The following is a 7491-nucleotide window of genomic DNA, read 5'->3' on the forward strand; positions in this document are numbered from 1 at the left end:
TCTTCTTCTTCTTCTTCTTCTTCTTCTTCTTCTTCTTCTTCTTCTTCTTCTTCTTCTTCTTCTTCTTCTTCTTCTTCTTCTTCTTCTTCTTCTTCCCTGACTGTTGAGAAGTTCTTTGTCACACTCTGCTCAGTGTGTCATGTCACAAAGTAAACTCAGGAAGTCACAGAGTTGCCAAAGTCCACATCTCCTTGCTTGACATTGTAAGCTGGTAACAACTAGAAAAGACTGGGAGCTGACACCTAGAGTCACTCTGTGCCCCTCTCAAGGCTTTAGGTGGATGGGTTAGGAGTCTGTGTTTGGCCGTGTATTACTTTGAACCCTGCTAAAAGTGACTATGCACATTTGTTGGGGAAAAAAATGAAGCCCAGGTGATGATGTACTTCTTCAGGAAAGCAAAATATTCACTATCCTCTAAAGCTTAAAGAAGCCTTCTGGAACATCATTCCATGTTAATAATATAATGATGAATGCATTTTAATTACTCAATAAAACATAAGTGAGACGACTATTTGATAAATATCTTGGAAACTGCTAGTTTATACATATTTATGAATGTGTTAAGACTAAGTCTTATCAGAAGCCTGTGTATAATGTACTCAGAAATTAATTAGTTAAGGCAGGGAGTTTCTTTGTTCAATCTTGTTCCATAAGGCTAAGTTTTACTCTTTATGACATAACAAACCCTTGAATTTGGTTCCCTGGGGAGAGAAATAATACATACTTAGCTTACTCAGAGGAGAATCACGATAATCATAATCAGCAAACCCCCTTCTCCTCTGAGTTTGAATGCTCATGTATAGACTGTTTGTTTTGTATTTAACATATGGTTTCTCATATAATAGTTTTGTTTTTGTTTTTATTTGAAAGTTATATATGAGAAAATTAAAAGTAGAAAGTTGAAAAGTGTTCTTTCTACAAAGCTTTCAATTATTTTTGGTTTATGCTTATCTTCTGTGTGTTTTTAAACTAATATTGGGTTGAATTTTGTGCATGCATGTGTGTGTGTATGTGTGTGTATGTGTGTGTGATAAATGTGCATGTGCATGAATGTGGGGACATATGCACCCAGGCATGCACACATAGAGGCCAGAGACCAACGTAAGCTATCTTCTTCTATTTACCTTTAGCTTAATAAGGATTTCTCATTGGACTTGGGACTGGCCAAGAAGTCTTCGGGATTGGTCTGTCACTGACCCTCTAGTACTAAGGCTATAGATACGTGCACTCTAGTGCATTTCTTAAATGGGTACTGGGTATCTGAACTCCGATCATTATGGATTTGAATCAAACACTACCCACTAAGACACAACTCTGCCTCTCTATGATGGCATTTTAATATTAACTAATTGCAGTGCTTTACAAGCTAATCTTCCCAATTTGATTTTTGTTTGGTTTGTATATGCAATGTCTCATAGTCTGATGTGTTGAATGCTTGACCCCAAGGTGGTGGTGCTATCTTGGGATTTTTGAGAGCGGAGGTCTTGTTGGAAGAAGCAGATCACTGGGAACATGATTTTGAAGGGTATACTCGGTCTCTAGTCCCTTCATCATGATTTGATTCCTTTCCACCATGTGCTAAGCATTCTCTCTTCCACCACCATGCAGCCATGATATCCTATCTCACTAACTACGGAAAGCAACACAGGATGCCACCTTCTGCTGGAAACTTCTGAAATCTTGAGCCCAAATAAATCTTTTCTGTTTTTACATTGTTCTCTCAGGTATTTTTTTTAACAGTGTCAAGAGAGCAATGGATCCTGAAAATCTCATAACTCTTTGAAAATAGCAGCAATTTGCTTCTTACTGCTCTTTGATTTTTTTTTCTAGAGCTTGTATTTTATAGTAACTCCATAAACAATGCTTTAATTATAATTGATGTGATAACAACACATGAACCAGAAAAATAACTTGATTAATTAGGACAAGAAGTAGTAGCTCATCACTGACATAACCACCCTGCTCTGATGGGGTCACGTATGATGAAAGAGCAACAGGCCCCAGTGCTTCTCCTTGCTGGCACTTCCTATGTTTTCTCTGCTACTGTCTTTTTTTTTTTTAAATAATTACTTAGAAACTCCTCACATCCTAGACCAAGAGAAATAGAGATCTTCGTTTTAAAAGTACCTTTTATTCACCTGATGTAATTGTCATTTCTAAGCTCACTGCCTCTGTCTGCTAACCTAGGCTTACTTGTGGAAGCATTTAGCTTCCGTAAAATCTTATCTAGGCCTAGAGTGTTTCAGCCTTTGAGACTTGCTGCTGAATAAGCTCACCCCTTCCTAGTTCTTTCTGATCTCTTGCAGGCTGATTCATCTCAGCTGTCTGACTCAAACTTCTCTCCAAGCTGACATATTCAATCTGGTTTCTCTCTCAGCCTCTAACTTTTTGCTCTGCTTGGCTTCAAACTAACTCTAGTGATTTGTTTTAATCTTCTGGCTCCCTCTAATTTCTGTCTTGCTCTGTCTTCACCTGTGTCTAGCTTATTCTCTCTCTGCAAAGTGTCTCTGTACAATTGCCCTAGTCAAACTGCTTCCTCATCTCTGGGCTGCTCTCTCATAAGTCACCTCTTTCCCCCTCTCTGTTCTTGTGAGAGTTGCGTATATACTATCTTGTAAAATCTTTCTCTGATTCATCTCTTTGTCTGCCCCTCAATTAGATGTCACTTTCAAACATGGATGCTTCCTTCTACAAACTCACTTTATCTTCATTGTTTAAGATTAAAGGTGTGTACTAAGAGCATGTCTGTATTCCAGCCAGAAGGATTAAAAGTGTGTGCTAAGGCTGAGCCACACCACAACTAGAAACAGTTTTGTTTTCCAGTAAATTACAGTGTTCAGAGAGTGATTAACTATCTTGCAACACTTAGTTCTATTTCTAGAATTCAAAAGGTGATAAATGTTAGCAAAACAGTTTAGGGTTCCTCTTAGTCAAAGGATGAAACACCAAGAAAGTTGGAAGATAGAAGAAGAAGAGGAACTCATCTCTGTGTCTCTTGCCTGATTCATTTCCATTCTCACACCTTAAATAATTGAAAAGGAAAAAAAGTATCCAGCAATAGAAGCACTTGGGTCAAGTACTGATAAATGATTTAGGTAACAAAGATTCTATGCAATCTAAGCACTTTTAGACTGGAATGTGATCTTTCTGTAAAGTCAAATCAAAATAAAATATGTGTAAAGAAAGGAAATAATAAAATAATGTCCATTTTCCTTCATTCAGTAAATATCCTTTATCTTCTGTATACTTGAGAAACAATGTAGCATTTTATAGCTTGACAATCAATGCCATGAATCTATTTAGAATTGGATATAGACTTTAGAAAGACACCAGAAAATCCTGTTATTGATAATAAAGGGGACTGAGAGCTGTCCAAGAGACAAGAAATTTGGGGATATGACCATGTTTTAACAAGTAGGTATATTTCCAATTTTATTTCCCCTTTAAGCTAATGATTTCAGTTTCCTCTAAACACATTAAAAGAACAAATTTTCCCTGTAGGTCTGTGAGAATTAACTAATCATTACTAGTCATTTTTCAGTGTTAGCAGATGGAAGCATAAATTGTTAGCACTTAAATTAATGAACCCCTTGAGTTTTGAGGGCTATAGAATCTTCAACCTAAGAATGTCTTAAAATGCAGGATAATAAGGACTATGAATATGTTTTCCTTTACCTTCTTGTGAACTCCAGTGAACGACTGTTTTACATGGGCCCATGAAGCTTGACCATAAAGAGGCTAATAATAATTCTGTAAAGGTTGTTGAATCCTCATAACAAATAATAAGCACATTGATATCTCAGCTTTTAAAAAACAACTTTGTAAGCATATTAAGAATTTTTTTGTAGTAGAATTTACCTAAAAAACTTTAAGGAAATCATTGGTTTGGCCAAAGGGGTAGAATGATAGACTCTACAGCTGGGAGACTCTACACTTTGATTTCTCTTATCCTGGGTTATGATGCAACGGTTCCAACATAAAGTAGTAATATAAACATTTTGATCCTATCAGGAAAGAATAAAGGGTGGACCCTTTGGTCCTTTGGAACCTTAAAACAATTGTCTTTCAAAATAAGTAGTCTTACAACAATATAAACACTGTGTATCAGATTCAGATTTAAGGAAAAGACTAAAAAAAAAAAAAAAAATCCCAGGACTGATTCGGTGGTGGGTGAGTTTGCAGGGGGTTGTGAATAATATAACCTAGAAGCATAAGAGTCTTGCTCATGCCGGGCATGGTGGCACACACCTTTAATCCCAGCACTCGGGAGGCAGAGGCAGGCAGATTTCTGAGTTGGAGGCCAGCCTGGTCTACAAAGTGAGTTCCAGGATAGCCAAGGCTATACAGAGAAATCCTGTCTTGAAAAACCAAAAACCAAAAACAAACAAACAAACAAAAAACAAAACAAAACAAAAACCCAACCAACCAATCAACCAACCAACCAAACAAACAAAAAAACCAAACAAGAGTCTTGCTCACGCATCACTTAAAATTCTTGACAGTAAGTTCCTTTACATTTCTTGGAGTTCATACAGATTTAGAACCCAGACCTTTGCATTGTCAGTCTAGTGAGAGGCCACTCACTAAAACTGGCCACTAGTCTGTTCTTAATTTTTAAATCTTACACATGGCACACACGGACACACGGCACAGACAGAGACACAGACAGAGACACACACACACACAGACACACACACAGACACACACACACAGACACACACAGACATACAGACACACACACAGACACATACACACACAGACACATACAGCCATACAGACACACAGACAGACAGACAGACACACACACAGACATACATACAGACATACAGACACACACACACACAGACATACACACACACACACACAGACATACACACACACACACACACACTTTGTTTACTTTTGTGCTTCTTTCTTTATGCTCATATCTAAAATAAATATTCTGGGAGGGTGACCTAATACACCTTTGTATCATTAAAGCTACATTTCCTAATCTGAGATCTGTGGGGATGTTAGTGGATGTTAAAACAACTGAGAGCTAGTTAGGTACTGTGTTAAATTCACATGTGAAACAAGAAGAACGTGTAGAGTTCAGTGTTTCTTACCTAGAACATTGTTCTTTACATGGTAACTCGCTTAGGATTACTGTTTCTAAGGATTTAAAATGCCTCAAATAGAACACTTTGCGTTAAGTAGGAAATGCTAAATAGAAGACAACCAGTCATAATTTCCTTTTTTATTAGTTTATTGAGATTTTTTGCAATGTATTTTAATCATATTCAATCCTTTTCTTTTTTTTCTCTTTGATCTACCCTCTTTCTCACCCAGCAAACTTTATGTTTATATTTATTTATTTAAATAAGTGAATCAAGTTTTTATTTTTTTTATTACATATTTCCCTCAATTACATTTCCAATGCTATTCCAAAAGTCCCCCATACCCTCCCCCCAACTCCCCTACTCACTCATTCCCACTTTTTGGCCCTGGCGTTCCCCTGTACTGGGGCATATAAACTTTGTGTGTCCAATGGGCCTTTCTTTCCAGTGATGGCTGACTAGGCCATCCTTTGATACATATGCAGCTAGATTCAAGAGCTCTGGGGTACTGGTTAGTTCATAATGTTATTGCACCTACAGGGTTGCAGATCTCTTTAGCTCCTTGGATACTTTCTCTAGCTCCTCCATTGGGGGCCCCGTGATCCATCCACTAGCTGACTGTGAGCATCCACTTCTGTGTTTGCTAGGCCCCGGCCTAGTCTCACACAAGACCATTCTGACTGGTGTGAGATGGAATCTCAGGGTTGTTTTGATTTGCATTTCTCTGATGATTAAGGATGCTGAACATTTTTTCAGGTGCTTCTCAGCCATTCGGTTATTCCTCAGGTGAGAATTAGCTCTGAGCCCCATTTTTTAATGGGGTTATTGTGAATCAAGTTTTTAAATCACAGAAATTATGAATTACTTCATGGGTGCTTTAGAATTTTGTATATTTAGCATAATGATGCCTGTGATGGTTCGTCTTTACTGTCAATGTGACCTTGTCAGAATCCCCTAGAAGACAACCTGTGAGAGAATTCCTAGTGATGTTTTCCTAAGGATAGGAGTTCTATCCCGAATGTGGGGATTCTTGTGCTTGATGATCTCATACTGGATTAAGAAGGAGAAAGCAAGCTGGGTATCACCGTTCTTCTCTCCTTGCTTCCTGATTGTGAATGCAATGTGATCATCCATTTCACTCTACCGCTGCCTTGGCTAGAGCCTATCACCACATGCTGGACTACACCTTTAACCATGAACCCAAAGAAACACTTCCACTCATAAGTTTTGTTCATTAGCTATTTTGTCACTCCAATGAGATAAATAACTAATACATATCATTTGTTCAACATTTTAGACAAAACACAGCAGTATTTGGCCAACAGATAAGTTATCGTACAAAGAAGTCCAGATTACTTTAGGCAAGACCATCTTGGAAAAACTGTTCAGGCCTGGAAGAAGAAACCAATAATCTGCACCGGGGACTTGTATGGCTCCAAGGTGAAGTGTTCCTTCAGGCATGTGGAAGACCCTAGGTTCAGGAAAAACCAAAACAAACCCACAGAGATAAATCCTCACTGAGAGGGAGCACCAATACCTCTGTGAAGGCGCCTTTTAATCAAGAGGCTTCTGAGGGAGGTGGTTTTCTTCATTTTTTTTTCTGATAAGGATAGGAAACAATATTGGGCTATGGATCCTAGCCTCTCCATGGGAGGAAACAGACTATGTCAACTTAATGGGGATAAAGAGGGCAGTGAGCAAGGCGCTATTAACTCCAGCCTGAAGTGCCTAGAGATAAATCAACCTTTCAAGTGTCTCCCTTCCTCTGCCAATGCTTCCCAACAGCTACTAGTTTACTGTTCACCTTGGGGTGCCTGGTTTATGACTGAACACAGAGATTGTCATCATTTTATTTGAGAATGGCTGGAGCAAGTGTGAGTTTTGCAGCCATGGATGAAACAAGTTTAAAGGCAATGGCAGATTGTTGTGGTGAGTATACAAGGGGGCGAGATTAAAATGTACAAATATCCTTAATATTGAGCAGAAAAAGTATGTGGCTCATTTCCTCCCTGCTGGGGAGAGTGGATGTTTAAGACAGAATGACAAGTGGCTACACCCCTCCCTCCATTTATTCTTTAGGCTTGCAGCTCATTATTACAATAATACTTCCATTTACTTCTAAAACAGATTTTTAAAGAATCGTGTCTCTGATCCATGTTATGCAATAACCTTTCAGCATGCTCTCAGTAGGATAAAGTTAATAAAATCAGGGAAGGACATTGTAGTAGTTAGGGATGCTATTGCTGTGGTAAAAGAGCATGATCAGGCACCGTATCAAAGAAAGCCTTTAATTAGGTTTCTGAGGTTAGAGTCCATGATGGTGGAGCAAAAGCACAGGTGAGAGCTCATATATTGATGGGTAAGCAGGAGGTGGGGGGTGGGGAGGCAGGGAGGG

The sequence above is a fragment of the Mus caroli genome, chromosome 15 (genome assembly GCF_900094665.2).
Source record: "Mus caroli chromosome 15, CAROLI_EIJ_v1.1, whole genome shotgun sequence".
Lineage (NCBI taxonomy): Eukaryota > Metazoa > Chordata > Mammalia > Rodentia > Muridae > Mus > Mus caroli.